General features: G+C 39.4%; 1 long non-coding RNA gene across 1 annotated transcript; it reads right to left on the reverse strand.

Moving 5' to 3' along the window:
* Positions 1-576: 576 nt before the first annotated feature.
* LOC118685840 (uncharacterized) lies at positions 577-23,461 on the reverse strand. Its single transcript, XR_004980050.2, has 4 exons — positions 23,346-23,461; positions 4,188-4,345; positions 1,752-1,950; positions 577-952 (listed from the first exon to the last, which is right to left on the reverse strand). It is a non-coding gene; the product is annotated as an uncharacterized LOC118685840 (long non-coding RNA).
* Between the last annotated feature and the right edge of the window lie 320 nt (positions 23,462-23,781).

A 23,781-nucleotide genomic window follows, 5' to 3' on the forward strand; every position in this document is an offset into this window, starting at 1 on the left:
GGATTATAATGTCATGTCCTTGTTTTGGGTTAACAGAGCAGGAGACTTATCTTTTGTCTTCTGAGATGTTCTGAAAGAGTTGGGCTGGGGACTGTGGAGTCTTCCCTGGAAAAATCCATCTTCATCTTGTTTTGAATAGCAGTTCAATCCTGGACCATGAAATTTTCCCTGGAGAAACTGGCCAGTGCTTTCTGGTGAAAATGTCACATCTGACAATTTGATATTTCTTGTCAGATAACTTTCTTCCCAAATATTAAAATACATTGTTAGAAAATTCATGCTAAATCTACTAGCAATGATCATGAATAAAGCTATGCTGGGATATAGAGATCACTGAAAGCCATGGTGCTTCAAGAATCTCAGAAGCTTTGTGGACCACCAGATGATAACAACTCTGAAGGCCAAGATGAAAACACTACCAAATAGAACACAAATTGTGTCTTCCCCTTTAAGTGTTCAGCAGTTTTTTAATGAGTATGTTTATATAATTTGAAATAAGGATTTTCTGTCAATGCTAGTGTATACACAGGAGGGAAAAAAAGGGAAAAAGAACAAAACTTTTTCTTCTCAAAATCAGATTTATTAAGTGTAAACAAATTTCGTTCCCAGTCTGTCTGAAGCTGGCAGTGCTAAATTTTACCTTTGCAGAAAGTATTTAATATAGTGTGTGTAAATATTATGTTAAAGGATTCATGTCCTGTTTTAAACAGTGGCAAAAAAATTTCCTTTCAGCCTTTAGGTTTTCCACTAATTTATTTCATATTAAATCAGAGCAGGCTAAAAAACTGCTGATCAGATCTTTACTGAGCTTTATTGTAATGTAGTTTAAGTGGATGCAGACGGCTGGTTTTTCTTTTTCTTTATTTCTTCTTTTTTTCCCCCCCTCCATGTCTGAAATATTATACAGTAGACTGAAGTTCTTGTGGCATTAACATGAGAGTCTCAAAACGGGCTGAAAAATAAATATTATAAAAATATGTCATCCAAATCAAATACTGTGTGAATAAGGGAAATTGGAGAGGTTACAATTGTGGTTCAAGGTTTAACATGCAAGGTACCTCAAAAGTTAGCTAAATACATTTCAGATGGATGTGAAATGCACAGGAAATGTGTTAAGTGTCTTCTCTTGGTGAGATCTTGAGCATGGCTCAAATAACACCCTCAGAGGTCAAGTTCCCACATGGCAACCTATGGGGTGATGGGAATGGGCTCAGATCCCCCTCTTCCTTAATCAGCAGCATCCCCCTGGTAAAAAGGCCTGACAGTGCCCCATGATCATCCTCATGCTCATCAGCAATCAAAACCCCAAGGGTGCACAGGAGCAATATGTGGAGCCTTTGGGTTTCCTTACACTAGGGCAAAAACTTTGGCTACTGACTGCTCATGGTGCTTAACTGTGTAATTGTCTTAATTATGCTAAATTGCACTGTGTAGTCCCTTAACAATTATGTGGGTTGGCAACAGTATTAAATGACAAAAATGACATTCATGTAGTCACAGCATTGCCCTGCAGAAGCATAAAAGTCAGAGAATGCAGGAGTCTGTGCAGGTTTTCCTTGAGGAGCCACCCTCACCACTGCCCACTCTGGCAGCTGCAGGAGACTTTAGCATTGGGGATGATCATAATATCACTAATTTTGTAAAAAATCTTAGCTTATGGGACACCTCTAGCAAAATGCTGACTTTGAAATGTTCACTAAACATGAATGAATGTGAATGTTTGGGCAAAAAATTCTTATCCCATGGTTCACCTCAAAGGGCTGACGTTGGCTATCAGAACTTGAGTGAAGGGGCTTCAGCTAGTTTGGAGTATAACTTTGAAATCTTCCCATGACCGTCACAGAGCTGATCCAATCCAATATTCCAGGACAGTTTCCATGAGCAGATTGCTTTCAGGGTGCAGTTCTGGTCATCCATTTGTCCACATTCCTTTGCCATGGACACAGACCCCTGAAACAAGTCTCTACTGTGAAAACTGAGGAAGAACTTGTTCAGTAATAATGTAAGAAATGTAAATTTACTGTTTCTACAGACGTTATTATTATTATTATTATTAATAATAATAATAATAATAATAATAATAATAATAATAGAATATAATCACATTTGGGCAGCAAGCTGTGAACTGCAAATGTGGATTCTCTGTCATCCACAACTTTCCATAGGACTTATCAGAAACCAGCATCGTACAACCTTCATGGAGCTTACAGGGAGTTACAGAACCAAGAGCTATCTTTTGTTTGAAGTAAATAAGTGTTTGAAGTAAAAAAAAGCCAAACCAGCAAAAAACAACAACAACAAAAAAAAACAAAAAAATCCCCCAAAAAACCCACAAAACAAATAAAAAAGCTGCACATGGAGTTTTTAAATATTTGACAAGCTTCAGTGTGAAATAATATCAGGAATGAATAGAAAAGAGCTTGTTTTGATGGAGTTTTCATGTTCACGTTCTTTAAGGGGTTATGCAGGATCCTCTGCAGCTAGAAAGCTTATTGAATGTCTATTTTTAAAAAAGATGCTTTTAAGTTATGTGTATGAAATAGCACAGCCACATCAATGAATCCCATCTTAAATATTAGTGAAGCATTTATGCTTGTTGTCCTAAAGTGCTGCTAAAATCCAGAGCAAGGCCCTTCTTGATTGACTACATCTGCCACTGAACCCATTTGTAGAAGCCAGGAGTAATTTATATTATCTCAAAGTAATAACAACTGGCGGAGAAATATTTTTTCACATAACCATCTGTGGAAAAACCCATGCATTCCTCTTTTTGTACTCTGGACTAACCTATAAATTAATTCCTTAGGTATTTATAAGGATAGCTCAGTGTGTGTGGGATTTGCTAATAAACCCTCCTGAGTTCTAGTTTGGGTTTCCTCTGGTGAGGTGAGCAGGCATATCCCAACTAAGCCATCTGGACAGACCCTGCTCAGTCTGAAGAATCTGACACTCCTGTAAGGTTTAAGCGTTCCTAGAAAATTTTGGATTCCCTTACAAATTGTATTTACATTTTTTAATAGTGTGAGTGTAGCCAAGATGGGCTCTATCTGGAAGAGGTCTCCCATTTATCAACTGAATACTTACTCTTTGAGCAGTGAAGAGGGCAAACCCTAGAAAAGCAAAGAAAATCTGTTTGAAAGGAGGAAAGAGTGGTATTTTCTTAAGCTGGCATGCCTTCTTGCATTTGAAGTCATATCTTATAAAATATATGGCCAAAGTTCAACATGATGTGGTTTGAGCTTGGCTCCCTTTGGTAAATAAGAATATGTATTCAGTGGATGAACTTTAATTTCAAATTCAGACCCAAATTCCCTCCAGAGTCTGGGGAATTGTCCTCCCAGGGTTATGACCAATAAAAGGAAAAAGGGGAGACCTGTATGCAAAGCTCCAGGATCTGAGATTTTGGCTTAAGGACTTCTCTATCATGGACAAATCATTCCATATACAAACTCCAGAGCCACAATCGACAAAGACTTACAAAAAATGTATTGCAAAAAGGAATGCTCTTGTTTTATCTAGGAGTTAGCATTCTAAAAATAACCCCAGTCTGTCCTCCTGGGCTGACACTCAGTAGTGCTTCAAAATGCACTTAAATAAAACTTTGCAGTTAAAGAAATGTCTTCTCAGCCAGAATTATCTATAAGAAACTTGAGGAATTTTCTTGTGAATAAAATATTGCACTGTAAATATTTGGTCTGCTTTAACTTGGCACTGCTCCTGCTCTGAATCTATTCACAACCTGGGGGAAAAGACACATTATCATTTTGAGCTGTGTCTCAGTATTCCTGATCTAGTTTCTTCACAGAATATGTTACAGCAGCAATTATCTATAAAATTGCATGTGATATTTTGATAGAAGTGTAACAGTGTGTCAGCTCTATTTCCTTTCAAAGTACCTTTGATGTGGACATAGAACTTAGTAAGTGCAGCTCATTTAAAGTCAGAAACCTTTCTCTGGTTCCAGCATTATTCAGCTTCCATATTTAATGTGTCCACCCTGACAATTACTGCTGTCCAAAATGAAATTATAATTAAAAAGTGAAGTTACTTGTTGAGAAAATGGTTTACATCAAAGAACACATTCCTGCAGTGCATTGTAGCTATGGGTGGGGGGGGAGTGTGTTTGGGGAGCCTTGCCAGGGTCCCAAGCAAATCATCTCCATGCCTCATCTCACCTGCAGTTTTACCTGTTTGTGTTCCTTGTTTTGGGTGTCTCCTGCAGGCTGTGGTTCCCTCTGGGCTCCTGGCAGCTTCAGAAGGATCAGTTATGGTCAGCCTCAACACTTGGGGCAGTGGGTAGTGAGGTGCACTTTGTTTTTTCCCTCTGGAAGGAACAACCTTCAGCCTAAAAGAGAGCAGAGGTTTACAGTCTGTGCTCTCTCTTGCCCTACCACTCTCAAACTGTAATTTCAAAGGGTTCAAAGTTTAATTTATTTGTTTACAAGAGAATTCCCTTAAGAGAATGGGCTGGGTTCATATCTCACATCCATGCAAATGTGGAATAATGGCTTTTGTCTTGGAAATCAGTTTATGCTGCTGCAATAAACCAGGAGTTGGCTACTGGGTTCTTTCCTATCATCATTTTAATTCCACTACATACTCATATGTGCTCTGCAGTAAAATTAGATAAAAAAACATCTGGCAAACAAAACCATTACCAAACAAATGTTGCCCATTGGCCCTGAATTCACACTCAGGATATTGAAAACAAATGTTCTGGTGCTATTGAGATCTTGACATGTTTGTGTTTAGCTTGTTGGGTCAGCTGAAATTGCTCGTGTTCACTGTGATCCCTGATGAGAGATACTTTGAGTCACAGATTATTTAGACTATTCTCAGTATGGGGTACAACTCAAAGCTCCTTAACAGCATGACTTTCATAACAATGATATAACCCAACTGCAGGTCCTCTGACCTGACAACATGCCCCCCACTTCCAGGGAATCCGTGTAGCTAAACAAAATATTTGTGAACTAGTGGGAAAACAGGAGTCACCTGTCATGAATCTGTCTTTATTTAAGGACAGACAGCACTCTGTGGCCTGTTTTGGTTTCCTGGCCTATTGTATTAGGGATTTCACAGAGTTGCTCAGAATCACAGAATATCCTGAGTTGAAAAGGATCATCCAGTCCAGCTGCTGGCCCTGCACAGCCCCATCCCCAGGAGTCACCCCCTGTGCCCCAGAGCATTGTCCAGACACCCCCTGAGCTCTGCCAGGCTGGTGCTGTGACCACTGCCCTGGGGAGCCTGCTCAGTGCCCAGCCACCCTCTGGGGGCAGAACCTTTTCCTGATATCCCACACAAACCTCCCCTGACACAGCTTCAGGCCATTCCCTGGCTCCTGTCCCTGTCACCAGAGAGCAGAGATCAGTGTCTGTCCCTCCTGTTCCCCTCACGAGGAATTTGTAACTGCACTGAGGTCTCCTCTCTGTCCCCTCCAGGCTGAACAGACCAAGCGCCCTCAGCCTCTCCTCACACGGCTTCCCCTCACGGCCCTTCACCATCCTCGTGCCCTCCTTTGGGCCCTCTCTGACAGTTTCATGTTTTTGTTATCTTGTGGCACCCAAAGCTGCCCCAGCACTCGAGGTGAGGCCGCCCCAGCCCCGAGCAGAGCGGGACAATCCCTCCCTTGCCCGGCTGGCCATGCTGGGCCCGATGTCCCCGGGACAGGGATGTCCCTCCTGGCTGCCAGGGCACTGCTGGCTCACCTTCAACTTCCCACTGCCCAGGAGCCCTGCAGATGTTCTTCAGTATCTTCCAGAATAATCTTCTCCATAACTTTACCAGGCATTGAAGTGACACAAACAGGCCTGTAGATTCTGGGGTTCCTTTCTTTGCCTTTCTTTCACCAGCTTCCCATCAGTCAGAACTCTTATTCTTCATATACTTCTTTGTCTCCAGACAATCCACCTTTTCCTTCATCTCTATCCTTTATGTGGTGCTTTGGAATTCCAAACACACTGCCTAAAGTTGTCTGTACTCATTAATATCTGACTCTGTATTGGATTTTTACCAGACACCTCTCACCTTTCTGGATGAGAGTCACAACAATTCTGGGTGTTGTTTGGTTTGGAGTTTTTGTCTTTATTAGAATAATTTCTCTATTCAGGAAAGACTAAGTCAGTCTCAGTAGACTTGTAGGGGCCTTAATCCAAAAAAGAAAAACATGCAGCCTCAACCACTCATAATCAGTTTAATGGATCCATTATTCTACCAGTACATGCAAATTTGGTCAAAATGAAACACTTTAGAAAATGTATTGATTTTGTCAGCACTTTAGTTTAAGAAAATAAAAAGGGGAAAGAATTTCCGTCCTGTTGAATGTTCTGTTTTTAAAATACTGCTATTTTGGGCTTGGTTTTGTTTCTGAGAAACTTTTCTTTGGCATTTTAGCATTGTCTTGTTGGGTGTTTTTTTAACAAAATCAAAGTAAAAATCAGAAAATAAATGGTTTTTTTGAATTCTGAAACCTGCAGGTTTAATTTAGAAGGAAAATAATGCATATCTAGTTCAGCAGCAATCAGAACTTGTTTCAGCAGAGATCTACTCTAAGCCAAAAAGCTTAAGTAACATCCTTACCATCTCCCATCATCCAGCTCTGTCTGGGGAAAGTGGGACTGCAGGGGATTCAAATAACAAATTAACATGGAATCATTATGAGTAATTTAACTTTTGAAATGAGATCTTTCTGCATGAACAATAGATCCATCTTGAGCCCCTTCTTTCCCACAACTGTCAAACATGCTTGTTTTTATGAGGCCTGGGATAAAACTCAGTTTGACTTCTCGATTAACATCTTCTTTGTATCAAAGCAAGTGAATGTATTCTGAAAAATTACTATGTACATGCAAAACCCAAATGGATTTTTATGCCACATTTTTGCTTTCTCTATGAATTTCTCTTTTCCTCCCCTCTTATATCAAGATTTGAAGATTTTCAGGGTAAAGGATTTTATCTGGAAAACTCCTATCAAAGAAAACATGAGGGTTTTTTTAATTAAAATCTGTTGATGTTGACAACATTTGATGACTTCTGACTGATCATTCCTAAGTGATCAGTTGTAATTAAAGCATTTGATCATTTTTTTCAGACTCCACTGGGCCAAGTAGGCAGTCATATCAGCAATAATGGAAAGCACATATCTAATTTCTTCTTATGCCAACACAATAAAATCAGTCATTAATTATAATGTTAGAGCAAGATAGTTTTATTATTCTTAGTAACATGACAGAGCGTGGGAAGCTAAAGGACAAAAAAAATTACTATATGAGAAGAGTTTGGTGTCCCTAAAAATCAGAAATGTCATAATTAGGAAAGTCCAGCAAGAACAAGGTGGTTTGTGTTATCCCATTAATGAGCAATTAAAGTGTAATCACATGGATGTAAATTAATATGATTAGGAGTGAAAACTTACCGTGCCCCAGAAAGAATTTTGTTTCAATTCATAAAGGAACTGGTTGTTTAATTATGAACACACAGAGGATCAGCGTTACAATCAGATTCACTATGTATTTTAATTCATGAATCAAGCTTTTGTGTAACTGAAAAAAAGAAGTTGTGATTTAATTAGTGGCATGAGAGTTGGACAACCCGATCTCATTAGGACTAATCACTTTCCAGGAAGCGCCGGGCGCCGTCTCGCACAGCATCTCCCAGAAATGATCACTATTCTGCAGGACTGAGCTGTGTTTAATGCCACTGTTGCAGGAAGCTGTCATTAGCTGTGTTAGGGAGGACAAAATGGGGACAGAAGGCTGCTATTCTCAATATGAGTGCAGCAATACAGCCTCTCACAGGTTCCTCTTGCTCATTAATCTCAAGATTTGCCATCTCCTCCAGTACAGGCTCGAAGAACAAACTGGATTTTGTTAAGAAGGGAAATAACAGAGGATAACTCCAAACAAACAAGGAAGTTGGGCAGGAAGGAGTCAGATTTGGAGAAGGTGATGCACAGATGTTTTTAGGAGTTAATATATCCACGTGGGAACGGCCATCAAAAGAACGATGCAGGGCAACAGAGGGTGCCATTGTGCCATTGTGCTACTGGTGTAAGCCATGGTGGGAATGGTTTCCCTCCCAGAGCTAGTAGATAAAAAACAATATATAAACATTTATTTATTTATATGATATTAATATAATATATTTATTTATAAATATTTCAATTTTTTTTTCATGGCAATACAGGCAGAAGGGCATCACATGTTTTCACATAAATATATGTAAATATATTTGTATATATGTACAAATAAATAAATATATTTTGAGGGGGTGAATAAATATAAAAAAAGCTCAAGTCCTAGGTAGGCTATGATAAATGTCTTCAGAACACATTCTTTCCTAGCTTCATCTGCAATCCACCCTCTAATTTCTTGATCTGGCAACACATAGGCTCCCAGCTGAGCCCTGTCCCTTCCCCTCTCACAAGTGCTTTGTCATTGGAATTATTTCCCCACAAATCTACTCTGGCTCGTGGTCTATCAGATCAAAGTACTCAGTCATTGACAGCATTTGTTTATAGTAAAAAATGCCATAGCTTCATATCCAGATTTAGCCCCTGTCTCTCAGTGCTGTCAAAAAGGGACATTTTTAGATATCAATGCTCATTCCTGGTTCTCAAGTTATCAGAATTTACAGTTGTAATGTTCTTATGAACTGAGTAGGCTATTTTTGGTCAGAATGATAGACCAAAGCAATTAGGGCCCCTTACTTTATTAACAGGATGGTAAAAAATAGTCCTAATTAAATATTTTTCAGCTCTCCTAAACATTCCTAAAATAGCCCTTTCTGCAAGGGAAGGGGCATAAGCAGAGGGTGTGAGAGGGCGGTGCGGGTCTCATGGCACTCCTCTGGCTGTCTGCATAATTCATAGCACTTGTTATGTGCCCTGCCCAACATTCATCTGATAAAACCCTCTCCCCCCTGCCGTGTGCTCCTTACCCATGTCCCAGACAGGCACTTGCACACTCCGTGTGGGATTTGCTTCACGCGGCAGGAGACGCTCGGGGAGTAAAATCACCAATGCCCTTTAGATCTCTGCAAAGCAGGTCAAGGTCTTAAAAGCTTAAGGGGAGAAGCTGAGCCGTGCAAATGTTGGTGTAAAAGCTCCATTGTACAAACAAGAGCCGCGTTCCAAGGATGCTGTCACCTTGGATTTCACTAAAAACCACACCCCCCTGCTCCTTTACAACTGCTGAACTATTTAGACTGTGAATCCTCAGGACTGGCAACCTTTATTTTGAACCTGGGGATCCTCCGGGCTCACAATCCCTTCTCCTACCAGGGCACAGACTTAGGTACATGTTGTGTTGTTGAAATTGCAGATCTCAACACAAGTTTTGGCTTCTCTCTGCGTTTGAAAGACAATAAAGACCCAGCAAATGACAGGTCCCAGTTGTTGTTTATGGAATATATATATATATATATATATATATATATATATATATATATATATATATTCAAATATATATATTCAATATAGTTTTTTGAGCTTTCAGAGGGAACAGCAATGAGGTCAGCTAAGCCCTAAAGTAGTTTAGGAGCACTGAAGTTTTGACCCTGGAAGTTTTGGTTTTTTTTAGAAGGCATGTTTTAGGAACAAAACCATGCAAGTTATTCTTGCTCTAAAAAGGGTATCTCATCACAGTGCCATCAATTACAATGGACAGAAAACTCTGCTCAGTATTTCAGTGAAAATCAACATGAAAACCCTTATGGCAGAAAAATAACATGACTTTTTGTATAGACTGATTTGGAATGACTTCTTTTTCTTGAGTTTTGCTTTGAAGGTGAAGAGGATCAGTTCTGCAATAAAAATGTTTCATGGAAAGAGAAGTAGAATTTATCAGTTTGAAAAGGTTCAAAATATATATAAGAAGGACCCCAAAATGTCAGTGGTTTGGAGGTAGAGGGGAACACTTCTTCTCCTATGGTGAATGTCCTAAAGAGGACTGAAAAGCTTTCAAACTTGAAAAATACAGAGTTTTTTGAATACAAATAAGAGTGATTAACTTCTAAGCAGCAAAAATCTCAATGTGACTGGGGAAGCCAGAAGAGAAAGAGCAAGGCTTCTTTTCCCACCATATGCCAAACATCAGTATCTGGAAGATGAACAATAAACCCAAACCCTAAACTCCTGTGGAACAGTCTCTGATGGCCAGGACAAAAGAGAAAGCAGCATTTGGCTGCAAAGCCCTCCATGGAATTGTTCAAAGCCAGGTTGGAAGGGGCTTTGAGCAACCACAAGGTGTGGCTGTGGGTGTGGAACTAGATGGTCTTTAAGGTCCCTTCCAACAAAAACCATTCTGTGATCCCTTGAAGTTGGTTGTGGAGGATATTCACCCGCGTTGTTTTCTTTGCCAGCAAGCAGTGGTGTGTTGGGCCAATCAACAAACTGACCACTGCCACAACACCACTGGGCTGCCAACATAACCTACAGTATGAAGGAGTAACTGTGGGGCTTTGTCTGTCTTGAATAAAATTTGTGTTGGTGCAGGGGAGGCATGAACCTCCACCTACTGTAAATACCTAGGACCTGTCATGATCAGCCACATTTTTCTTTGGAACAAAGGAAATTCCCCTTTTGAGACCTTTATAAGTTACTCTGGTGTCTAATGTTGCCACTCTTGCCCTTCCTGTCCCCTCCCCACCTACCTTTGATGGTGAGCCAGGTATTGTTTGAATGACTTTTACACCGAGGTCTGTTAATTCCCCATTGAAATCAGCCACAACAGGTCACCTCCTTCTTTACCTGAGCACATTGTGTGCATGAGGACTGATAAACTTGCTCATTTTCCATAAGCTCCGTGGAATTTATGTTCACAAATGCTCTCTGAAAACGAATCAGTAACCAAGAGTGACCATGGTCCCTCTGAGCTAGCAGCAGGGACAGTCAGTGCAAGAGAGAAACGTGGCATCTCTTGGACATGTGCCCTTGAAAGAGACCTGAGCAACTCTTAAGGTTTCCCCTTGCACTTAAAAATTACTTGAGGACTAAATTGCCTGGATTTATTCTTTATGAGTGTTTAAGTTCTATTTTGCTATAACTTTTAATCTTCATTTCTCTCTTAGTGCCAAGTCAAAACTGGAGACTCTGTCCCATGGAAAATTTTGCCATTTCAGATTCTGTTTCCATTCTCAATCAGAATTAAAAGAATGTGTTTAGAAATTTCAGCTTAGGGAAAAAAACTCATCCCCGTTCCCTATCACCTGAGCCAACCACATTTAAGTATAGCTGAAATATTTCTGCCAAACTGCTTTTATTTCCTCTTTCTATAATAGATAAAAAAGTTTTAGAAGTTTCTATAATCTTCTTAAACAAGTTAAATTTAGCAGAAGAATTTTTGTTTTGACAGAAGTATTATTCTAACAAAAGTTACTAGTTACAACAGTTATAAGCTATATAAATATAAGTCATAATCTAAGTCTAGTCTTTTCCTTCCCTCTGCCAAGTTCATGAGAACACAAGAGACATGGAGGAGACCCACACTCTTCTTGCTAAAGATCTTTTTCCCTCAGCAAAATCTTTTGCCACAAAAATCTTTTGCTGTGAATGAGGCCATTCAATGATTTGATCTTAACTCTCTGCCCCAGCAAAAATAGAGTCCATAGAGAGCTGTTTCCAATCAAAGGAGTTTGTAGAGTTTGGGAAACAGCTGGCTGTGGCCAAGATGCTCAGACTTTCTTACCTAGACAATTGCACCTTGACTTGAAACTCTAGCACTTAACACTGCACTTAGTCTGCCATGCTACATCCATCCTATGATCTGGAATACCACAAAAACCCAAAGTGCTGTGTTGCCTCTTCTGTAAGAAATGCTGTGCAATCACTTCCCAGAAAGGGCTGCTGTCATTCTGTGCAGAAGCACAGCATGTTGTTTTCTTAATGCCAGAGGTACTCCTGCCCCTGCCCTCCCATGACTGGAGGAGAGTGGTCAGGAGAAACAGAGGCTATGGCATGAAAAAATTGCACAGCACTGCACTTATAATTTTCAGATGGGATAACAGTAAATGACATGAACAACGTACTAAAATTGCAAAACTGCAGTTACCACTGATTTTTGTATTGGCACACTTCACCCCTGAATATACATCTGAAATATACCCAGATCATGATGCCATTTCCTATTAGCACAATGATTTGGCCTTTTTGCTCCTAGAGTTGAGAGAGAAGGCTTTATCCTAACTAAAAAGGGAGGGGAAGATCCAGATAATTTTTCTAAAGAGAAAGGTACTTAGGAAATCCTCTACTAGCCATAATCACAAAATTTTTCCAGGACATTCAGATTAAATATTAGACAGCTGCCATCACTATTGAATAGATAGGGAAAATTGTAGTTGACCCTGATGCATCCATGTGCATTTCCCACTGATGATCCTGGAGTTTATAGGGTGCTGAAGTGATACCAATGTGCTGTTCTGGGTGCTCCCCTGGAAAATGGGCCTCTGGTGGTGAACCTTGCAGGCCAACCCCTATCACACACACTTAGCCAGAGGTTCAAACATGATGTGACCAGAGCATGGGGACACCGAAACACCTCCATGAGTCTGACAGGCCTTTAGACAATTATCTGTTAGATTTTGAAACTTTCAAATCCCCTGGGGCTGCCATGCTACAGGAAGGTGGGTACCCTTCCCATCCCATCTTTCGGCAGCGGATCCATGTACTTTCTCTGGAAGATTATCCACATGCCGCTGTCCATCCCTGCATTAATCACATGCCGTTATCTAGCTGCCATTGGCTGGAGTCCTGTCTCCAGGGTTTTTTGGTGGGAAAGGCCCCAAATGACCTAGGTCAGGATCCAATCTTAGTGTAAGAAGGAGGCTTCTCTCAACTCCTCTTGTTTCAGGCGTAGTCCCTCATTTGACACACATGGAAGATATTTTAATAGTAATTATCATCTCCTGATGCCAAAGTTTGCTCTATAAATTTCTCAAAACCAGCTTTTTAGCACACTTTCTCTTCAGCCCTCTCTCTATATGTATATTTGCATGCACACACACACAATTACAAGCAGAATGAGACCACACACTGCCTAAACAAAGCCGTGTTGTGTTTTCGCCAGGTAATACAGTAAGAGCTAATCTCATCCTTCAAAACTCAGCACTTCATCCAACTTTCTGTCCTGCACAATTGCTAAGTGACTTCCTGAGCTGTGGGATCAGCCTCAGTGTTACACCATGGGGCTCCCAGGTACAGCTCCCAGGCCTAGGGCAGGGGTAATCACTGCTTGCTCTGTGGCATCTGTCAGCATATTGCCACAAGCTTTCATTCTATATTTATGAAAAGGTGCTGAGGCACAGCAGGCATTATGCATGATCTTTGCCATAAAAAAGGATCATGCCCTTATCAGTTTTCTGCAGTAATTTGCTAAATGTCATTGGTGTTACCCAGGTCTCATTCTGCAGAGCCCTGGCACGCTGGGGTGCTGATGAAATGTGGTGCTGTCCTCACACTCATGTGAGTGTTTGCTCTGTCATGAGATCTCCCAAATGCTGGATGTTTGATAGACCAGTTAGCTGCCTGAATAAATATTTTCACTTTCTTTTAGTCAACACTAAAGACAAAAATTCAACTGAAAATAGCTTGGGGTAAGCATTGTTGATTTAAAATTAATTTTGTAATAGATTTTGTTTGTAGAATCATTGATTAGTGTTCCTGTGTTGGATTTTAAAACACAGCTTAGAATATTGCAGCGAAATAACATTTTTACCACTAGAAGTATTATATTTTGGTTGTGTCTATTTTTGGAAGGCTATCCGAAACTGCTCATGGAAAAGTAAAACAAAACATTCTAGCTCAAAACCAGAGATATATACCACTAATAGAGATGTGATTGTTTTTCCTTAATGGCCTATTTTAGTTACCTACAGTTAGTGTAGTTACCTACCTATTTAGCTACTTAAATTTTCTGAAGCCTAAAGGCATTGTAAATTAAAAGAAAAAATGAAAAAAAGGAAAAGAAAAGAATAAACTTCACCAGCTGCAGATTTAAGGAGAATATTTAAAACCTCAGTAAGGGTTTTAAAAATAAATAACAAAAAGGTAAGATCCTAGTTTGGACAGTGAGTTATTTTTGACATTATTTGATACAAGAACTCAACATGGATATTTTTGAAGTATGGTTCTCATTAACATTTGGATAGAGTACATTTCCTTTTCTTGATTCAATCATGAAAAAATTCACTTACAGATAGTCCATACAATAGTGCAACCTCTTTCACACATTACTACATCATAATCCATTTGGCTGCACTTGCTTCAAACAGGTCCACTCTACCCATATGGCCTGGCTTCAGTATTTCTTGCTCCCATCTGGTTTAAGTTATCTTCTTTGGGCTGTGTTTTACTGAGAGATGCTCTTCAGCCACATGCAGAAAGGCTGTTTCTGAGAGAAAATGTGAACAACAGGGGACTTTTCTGCTCTCACATCTGTGGGAGTTCATTGGAGTTGACTGAGCCTACTGCTGTAGATTTTGGCTCTGCAGAGTCTGTTAAAGCCCATTTTGTCTGCGTGGTCTAAGTTTTCATTGCAAAACCCTAGAGGCCTGGTTTGGAAATCCTTGATTTGTGTGAATATTCCTGCTGAAGAGCAGTCTTGCAAAAAGATATCTTTTATTTTCCTTTTCCCATTCACCTCTTTCCCTGTAGGACCACGTCCTACATCCTGGAGAAGCAGAAGAACAGTCTTTGCCCCAAGGCTTTTTCATCCTCAGCAGACAAATTAAGTCAAAATCTACTAGAGATTTCTACTGTCTTTCCCAGCCTTTGATGAGTCTCAGGTTGGGCTGGGAAGCCAGGAGGAGCAAACCCATCTCACAAGACCTTCCCCTACCCTCCAGCCTCACTGCATGCTCATGGAGTGGTGGGACCATGGAAGTCCCTGCCTTGTTAGGAAGTCCACAATCTTCTCCTTTCTTGTTCTGTCCTGAAACTCGATGTTCCTGACACAGTGATGCCACTTGACATTACTGATCCCTCCTAAACACCTGCTATCAAATGCATCAAATCTTTTCTTGTCAGCTTGCGTAATGCCCCAGGTCTTTGCAGCATCGAGCAAAACTGATACCACACAGCTGTTGTAGAGCCTTATTTTTTGTTTTGCAGACATGTCACTGCCCCATGCTTTTGCCCTTGAATTTATTTGCATTGATATTCACCTTATACTGGTCAGGCTTGAAAGGACACTGGATGAAATCCAGGCAGAGTGGTCCAGAGTACTGGAAATGGGGATAAAATATGAGCCCTACTATGACTGTGACTGACCTCAGAGAGGAAGGACAAAGCCACTATTTCCTTTCCTCAATAGACACAAAGCCATTATTTAATCAAGAGCTTTGATGTTTATTTCTAGTGAAAGCTTCTATTTTTAGGATTTTTCTTTTAAGGTGATCACTGGCCTTTGGTGTCACCAAAGATGAGCCAGAGGATTTTCAATTCTTGTTAATAGCTGGTCATATATTTATGAATACCTTGAGGAAAGGGGGACAGAATGCATTGGATCTTAAATAATGTATTAAGAATGAGATATGGATTTTCATTTTCAGAAGTGAAAATCTGTGATTTTACTGAATTTATTGATGTTCTGCACCAAAATTTAGAAAGAAAATAACACGGAGAAAAAAAATTGGAATTAAAACTCTGTGCATAATTGTTTTCATTTCTCCAGAGGTAGTAAGACCATTTATCACAATTTTTAAAATACTTTCTAACTTTAAAAAAGTTACCTAAAGAATGCAAAAGATAAACCAACATAGCTCAATCCTCTTGATTTTTAAATTAACCTTTCCTGATTTATTTTGTCTGCTGTTAAATCTTTCTTTGTCTGAGTAAGTGTGAAACAATAGAAAGGTGTGTGTACATTCCTTCATAATGTTGAAATAATTTGTAACAAATGTAAAAAATAAATCTGAAAAAGGCTAGAGCTGTGTAGAGTGTATGTTTATTTTTCTTTTATGCAAGTTCAGGAAACCTCCACGTGGCATACAACCCGACTATTCCAGCCCATGTAGGGTATCACATATATTTAGTAGAGGTAACATTATGTGAGAAAATAAAGAAAAGTCCTTTCCTAAAATTATAGAATTTTATGAAAAAAATATTAATGATATATGACTTGGACATAGAAACCTATAGTAAGCAGAGGCCACAAAAAAATTAACCTATTCCTCAAAATTAAAGAGGATAATAATAATAATATGAAAATATAAGTTAAAATAATATTTAAAATATAGATATTAAAAGTAGAAAAATATTGAAAAAGTAATAAGCAATTTAAACACAATTTTGTGGTTACATTTTATATATATAACATGTTGTTGTGATAATATATATTTAATAATACTCTTCTTCTGATATAATAGAATAATATAATATTTTTCTTATATATTAATATAATAATTATAATAATAAATCAATAATATACTTTAAAAATATTGGAACAAGTATATAAAAATAACTTTCTGTAAGTAGTTCTATGTTGCTAATTTTAAATTATAACATTTTTACATAGTATAATAGTGCATACATTATATATAATATTGTTAGCTATTAAATGTAGGAATAGATTCTACATTTGGCACTGTCACATTTCTGGTGATTATCATAAGGCTGTATAAAACTTGGATGTAGTTTAATTTTTTTCCTGCTTATTAAAAGTCATGTGAATATAAAACTATCCTGTATCAGATTATAATTTATAATTTTCACCTAACTTTTATTAATTTAGACCAGGTTCAACTTTATGAGAATCCTGAAATATTTTTATCTTCCACAGGAATAACCTTAGCATGAAAGTAAGGCACAAAATAATTAATACATGGAACAGTTCAACATGTGAACCTTTACTGTGACCATTTTTCACTTTGCTTGTTTGGTTGTTTGCTTGCCTTTATATTTTACAAATCTAAAATATATATAAATGGAATTAAATATAAAAAACACATTTGAGAAGTTATTCCTTAATTGCTAGGTAATTAAATGAATTTAGGTTGAAAATAATTCCAGTCTGATCTACAAAACCTCTGTAGAGCAAAGATTTCCATTCAGAGGGGCAGATATCATAACTTTATTGCTGTTTCTAGGTTTTAGTCCCAATGAAGACAGAAGAAATAGATTCATCATGACTGTAGGAATAAAATCTGACCATAATCAGATATCAGTTCTTGTATTTTTTTTTCTGGAAAACTGTCTTATCTAAAGATTCAAAATATTTACTTCTTTAAAGTTAATACCTTAAAAAAAAAAAGATCAGAATTTTAAAAGTTGTTCAGCCACTTGATTTGCAATTTTAAGTAGCATTTGTTCGAGGGAAAATATTAGTTTTGCCCCAAGGAATAAATAATATGACTTACCAGTACTGCAACTCTGATTTGCAAATAAGTACACATTTTTCCTCTGTAAACCTTGTGCTTTTTAAAATAAAAGTCACATTAATATTTCACCTCTACCATGTTTTCTTTACAAAATGGAACTCTTGTTAATTAATTCTGTAATTCTTAAATCCCACCTTAGCTGAATTTGCTTTGAACCCAACAGTAGCACTGTAATGACAAAGAACATTTTAAAAGCTTTAAAACGTGGGCTGGATACTGTACAGAACGTGTCCCTTAATAGCAGCAGTGACAGGAGATAGAGGTGCCTTTCAACTGTCTTTTCATTTTGCCAAGACCATGTCAAATGAACTGAAAGGGGACAAAATGACAATGGGCCGTTGTGTGTCTGAGGCCACCATTTCTGGGCAATGAGCAAACAAATTCTGAGCAGGAGTCACCTGTGTAAAGAGCAATAACCCAGGTGATTTTAACTGCAGCTTCATAACATGCAACATGATATTTCTTCACTGTAAATCATGAGGAATTTTCTGTTTGGATTTTTTCCCCTCTGCTTTATTTTTTTTAAATTTGAGGACTGTTGGGTATGGCCAGAAAGAACAGCACATTTCTGGCCCAGTCTGGATGCCATGACCACCCTTAGTCTGGAAAGAGGTGTTTGCATCCAGCAGGGCTGGGGACTAACTCAGCCTAGAGAAGACAGCAGATAAACAAGATAAATCCCACCCCAAAATGAGGGAGCAGCACAGTGAAAATGGTACAGTGGGTCAATGAAAAGACATCTCAGTCTCCACTTCTGGAGGATGACTGAGCTGCAGTAACTGCTCCACCAGTGAGATGAAGATGTTGGATTTGGGAACATGAGGCTTCATGAGCCCAAGACTGGGCAAACCTCACTGCCATCAGGCAAACTTTGATTTCTTGCAGAAATGAGTTTGGAAACACATAGACATATGGACACGGTGAGTATAGTGAAAAATTTGATCTAGAATAACACCAAAAGAATATTTCTGTGTGGGGAATGCAATGTTGTCTGGTTGAATTGTTCCCCAGGGCACAGTGAGTATGGACAGAGCATGGACAGAGCTCCTCTGTAGGAGCTGCTGACCATAAGGGTGGTTGGCTGGATCACTGCCCTCCTCCTCATGGGGTGCCCTGCCAGCTTTGATCTTTGGATCCAATGCTCCTGTGGCTGAGCAGCTGCTCACAGGGAATTTTCCAAGAGGGCTCTTGTCTCTGAGCTCGTTAGCCCTTCTGAGCTCGTTAGCCCTTCCTTTTGGCCTGAAGCAGCCAAGCCCCAGTGACATTTACTGCTGGTGGAAAAACCCCATTCATTACTTGGCTCTTATAGTGGAGGATGAGATTAAGAAAAATTCATGGCATAATACAGACTTGTGGTGACTATGGATGGATAGCTGGAGTAACTTGGGGAATAATGCCATGTGTGACAATTTTGACTTTGCACTTTGCACAAGAGGCCTGGTGAGCAAGAGGCAGATAAATGGGGTTATCAGCTATGACACGAAACTTGGTCCTAAAGTTGTTATATTTCCATGTGAATAAGGCCATAACACATGCCCAGGGCAGGTATCCCCCACTAAAGCAAAATATAAAGCCTCACTATCTTTCAGACTGCTCAAACTTTGTCTTCTCTCCACCCCAAATAGGAATATTTTAATGTAGTTTTCTAGTTCTTTTTAAAAATTTATTTACCTGGGAGCCCCAAAGGGAGCTGCTATGGAACAGGCAAACATGGCTGATGGATTGCAAAGAAATGCCATAAAAATAGGTCCTAAGGTACTGTAGCAGAGGAAAGGTCAACGAAAATTTAACTGAAGGAATCGGAACAGAAGTTGTCAATGCAGAAAAAAAATGCCATCAAGATAAAGCAGCTCAGTACACCTTTACTCACTGCTACACCATGGATTAAGCTAGATAGAAATATGGAACTCCAGCTCCATATCCAAACTCTTCTTTCCCTATTCAGTATCCCACAGCCCCATACCCACCAGTGTCCTCTCCCTGTACCAAAGATGTCAGCAAGAGCTGAACCTTGGCTTTACTCCATTTCAAAAATCCCATGGGACTTAGAGACGAACAGAAACTGGCTACTGTTCTGGATTGAGAAGAAAGCTCTGAGGTCTAAAGGAGCAGATTTTGTGCTGTTGCTCTTAAATGCTAGAGACACCAGGGTCAGACTCTGGAGACATGGTAGAGGAATTATGTTCTGTGAGTTCTGCCCTGCAGAGCTTACTTAGGTGGACAGACTCATTAACAATTAACATCCCATTTCCAGGCAAGGCTTGTAAAAGTACCAAGGTACTCACTGACTCAAAGCTGAAGTAACATTTAAAAATCAGTTTTCCTGCACATCCAAGCTAAACAAACCAGATTTGAGTGTCTGCAGACACTCAGTAGTCTCATGTGCTGTTTCTGGGCAACAGGGAGGCTGTTACACAAACAGCCTTGCTACAGCTTCCAGTGGGCTGAAAACAGGCTTTTTCAAACCATTGCTGAATGCCTCCCAATTGCATTTTGCCTCCCTGCTTATTTATTGTTTTGCATTAGGTGACCCTGTTAGCAGTGCACCATCGCATGGAGAACATCAAAAGGAGGGTCAGAAGTTATCCCAGCTCTTATCTCATGGCCAACATCATTTCCCAACCACTGCACATCTGCCTTGCATTTTGTGAATTTTAGCAGGTTGAAATCATTATGGCTCAGAAAAGCTTTCCTGCAGCCTGCTTGGTTGGTTTACACTCAGATCACTGCTGGTTCATGTCCTGCTCTCCACGAGCTCCAGTACTTGAGTTACTTTGCACATCTGAGCAGTGCCATTGACACAGGGGGAGTGTCTGCAAGCCCCAGACCCTAAAGCTGAAGTGAGGCTGAAAAGCACCAGCCAAAAGGGGTCAGAGAGAAGGAAGGATAGGACAAAACACACTAAGTAGTGAACAAGTTCAGGCTGTGAAATCTGGTTAATTTAACTTCTTATAATAAAACAGTAAGGAACTATTTGCAGAACAGGTAAGAGAAAAGACAGAAGGAAATATCAGCCTTGAATCAAATGACATAATTCTCTCCTGATTGCAACAAGTAATCTGTGGTGGAAATTAATAAAAATGCAACAAGGGAACTAAGCAAGGAAAAATATAGTTACAGTGATGGGACAATTCTGCAGCATTGACTAGACGATGTTGCTAAACTGGTTGACGCTGATTTTAGACACTCACTACCACCTACAGCAGGTTAAAAATAAAATATTACAAAGTTTGGTTTTTGGAGAGAAAGCAGTGGCAGCTAAGACACGGCAGTTTGTACACATGAGGTTGGAAGGCAGTTTGGGGCAGGGATTTGTGTTGTGATATATTTCTACACCTGAAGCCTATTACCAAGAAATATTATTAAGTCATGAAAAGCTGGTTAAAATAAATAAAATCAATTTTTTGTAAATAATTCTGTTGAAGACCTGCATGCTCAGGAGTACTGTTGCTCATTCAGAGTCTAATTTGAGTTTCCAGGATCAGAGACAGAACAAAATAAGCCCTTCCATAACCTCAGGCAGCCTGCAGTGAAATGCAAGGGTGACTTGCTTTTGACCTGCTGGTCTCGATTTTGGCGTCATGCCCTGATTTGAGTGACTCACTTGTATTCTACAAAAATACAGTTTCTGGTTGTTGGGTGATTAACTGTTTGTCCTGCTGCAGTCCTTCCTACTCTCCCTCAGTCCCACACTCCAGGGTGGCAGGAGGCACGAACTGTAAATTTGTTGGAACAACACGGCCAGCAAACCCAGCACTCTGTGACTTGCATATCCTAAAACCACAGTGTACTTTAAATTAAAACCCCACACTTTCTCTTTCAATCTGAATGATTGCCATAATAGGGACACTGAGGAGTTAATGCTGAATGTGGCTCTGGATGGTGTCAGAGCCTTTGATATCCCATCCTGTGTCACTTTGGGTGTTTCTGAGTCCCCCATTAGAGAGCCCATGGGGCTGTAGCTGATGAGCACAACCAGACTCTCGGCTCCTGGCATCAGCAACTGCCAGAGAGACCCAGTGAGATGGCAACAGGGAGAGAAGCAGTCTTCCAGAGGGGAAAACGCCTGTTTGTCCCAGCTGAAATGCTTTGCAGCAGCTCTCAGACTTTGACAGCCACCTTGGGAAGGGGGGATCGACTTCACCTCTCTTCTGACCCCAAATAGCCACTGATGTGTTTGGGCATAACAGCCCAAACGAGCCCACTGCAATCCTGTGAGGTTTTTTCCAAGAGCAGCAGTAATCTTGGTGGCTCCATGCTCTGGGGATCGCTTCTGGATGCCCCAAGGGACTGAACATCAAATCTTTGACTAATCAGGGCTCAGCAGAGCCAAGCGAATTCAAATCCTTTCTCTTGTTTGTTTGGAGGGTTCCCCATTAGCACAGATCCATGACACTGCCTGGTTTAGGTGAGAAACTGCCAGTTTCTGTGCAGGGACATAGACCTTCAAGACCTTATCAACATCCCCAAAATTAGATATTCTCTTACTATCTATTATTTTCTTTCCACTCTGTGGGGTTTTTCTAATCCCATAGTTTGTTTTGTTTCTGAAAATCATACAGTTATTTAACTATTTAAAATTGCTATGTACCCATGAATGCAAATCTCTTATCTATTTCCATATTATCTGAGGTATTTCATAAGTTTATAATCTTAAATTATTTATTACTTTGTCAGCACATCATTTCAAACATGACTGAATAGCTGAAATACAGCATTTAAAGTTAGGACACTTCAGGGTTTTTTGCCCCCTGTCTGGAGCTCTCTTTCTCATTTAGATAAGGTGCCAGGCAGGTTGCTAAAACTTTTTTCACTTCTTTTTTTTTTAAATTTGTTTTGCAGAACTTCAATAATTTATTTCTTAAAATGTTAGTGTGCAGCTTAATTTGTTAACTTTCCTTTGGGTGATGGAACACAAACTGTGATCTCTTACTGAGCCTGGTAATCAAATATAATTTGAATATAATGTGGCCTCAAAATTAATAGCCCTGAAACAAATAAGAATAACAGACTTTAAAAAATTACCAGAATAGGAGCCCAGCAGGCTCTCTTTAAATGTGTCTTTAAAAAAATTGCATACTAATAATCCTATTATTCAATGGGGAAAAAAAGTATCTTTCTATTTATTATATGCTCTGGAAAAGCCACAGCCTTTTACAATGCTGCTTCTCACAAATCGCTTCAGTTTAATGATGTTACTGTACATTTCATCTCACATTTGAGTAAATATGTTTATTTCATACTGGAGAGAGATTTTATTTTAACTTCAAGACTATAATTTCTTAGAAGTCTGCCACAGAACAACATGAGCTCTGCCAAATGGAAATACATACCCACCCCCCTGTCGTATGTTTAAAATTTAAGGATTTTTTCCTCCAGCGCAGAAAAATACTTATTTATTCTGACAAAGAAGCGAAGGACAGCTATCAGAGAGACTAAAGTTAACTGCTGCCTGAAGTCATAAACATCTGGTGGCTATTTTAATTGTATTGTGAACTAACCACCAAATCCTCCAGCAAAGAATAAAAATATTTCCCCTGTGAAATACTGTATTTTAGAATTCTTCTCTTCTGAATCAATGTCAGACCTGATTACAGCACAATGAAATCTGTGTTTCATGCCTGCATCTTCTTGAAAACACCACACATTCTTATTACTATTGCAGGTTTACTCAAAGCATCTCATACAGACAAATTTTTCAGGTTACTTTTGCAAACACTGACTTAGAGATAAAATATAATGCTTAAATCCCTGTGGTTTGTTTGCAAATACGTTAGACAGATCAGCACGTCTGCATAAAAATTAGAACATTAGAAAGCACACAGATAAACACACAAGCACACAGATTCGTGTATATGAGATATGTGTGTGTACATATATGCATACACACACACAAAAAATGCAGATATTCATACTTATACATGCATATACATGTATATATAAGAGGAATTTAAGTAAGTAGTAATACCACCTACCTAAATGTGAACAGAAATTGTTGTTAATAAAATACTTGCATGAGTTGTACGGGGACCTTCTAAATGTCTGTGCTTCCTGGGGAGACTAAATGACCTCTTTTTTACAGATACCAAGATCAAAGCTCTTGGTTTAGATACTCCAGCTGTCCCTCTCGTTGGCATTTGACATGCTACCCGGTCCATTTAAAATCAGGGGGCATGTAAACATTTTAACCCTTGGCAGCAGTATCTGAGAAAGATGCTGGCAATAAATGGTCGTAACTGCCTGGGCCAAATCACATTTGGTGTCCTCCCTTTGAAGTCCATGCAGGCACTGTACCCTATGGTTTTGACAAAGAGCCAAGTCCAAAAAAAGGATGTAGGCTCTGAAGCTGTCCGGATGTGGACTTTGGGATCCAGAGTGGCTCCGTGCTGCTGAACAGTTGCCTCCAAGCTC

This window comes from Molothrus ater, chromosome 4, assembly GCF_012460135.2.
Source record: "Molothrus ater isolate BHLD 08-10-18 breed brown headed cowbird chromosome 4, BPBGC_Mater_1.1, whole genome shotgun sequence".
NCBI lineage: Eukaryota > Metazoa > Chordata > Aves > Passeriformes > Icteridae > Molothrus > Molothrus ater.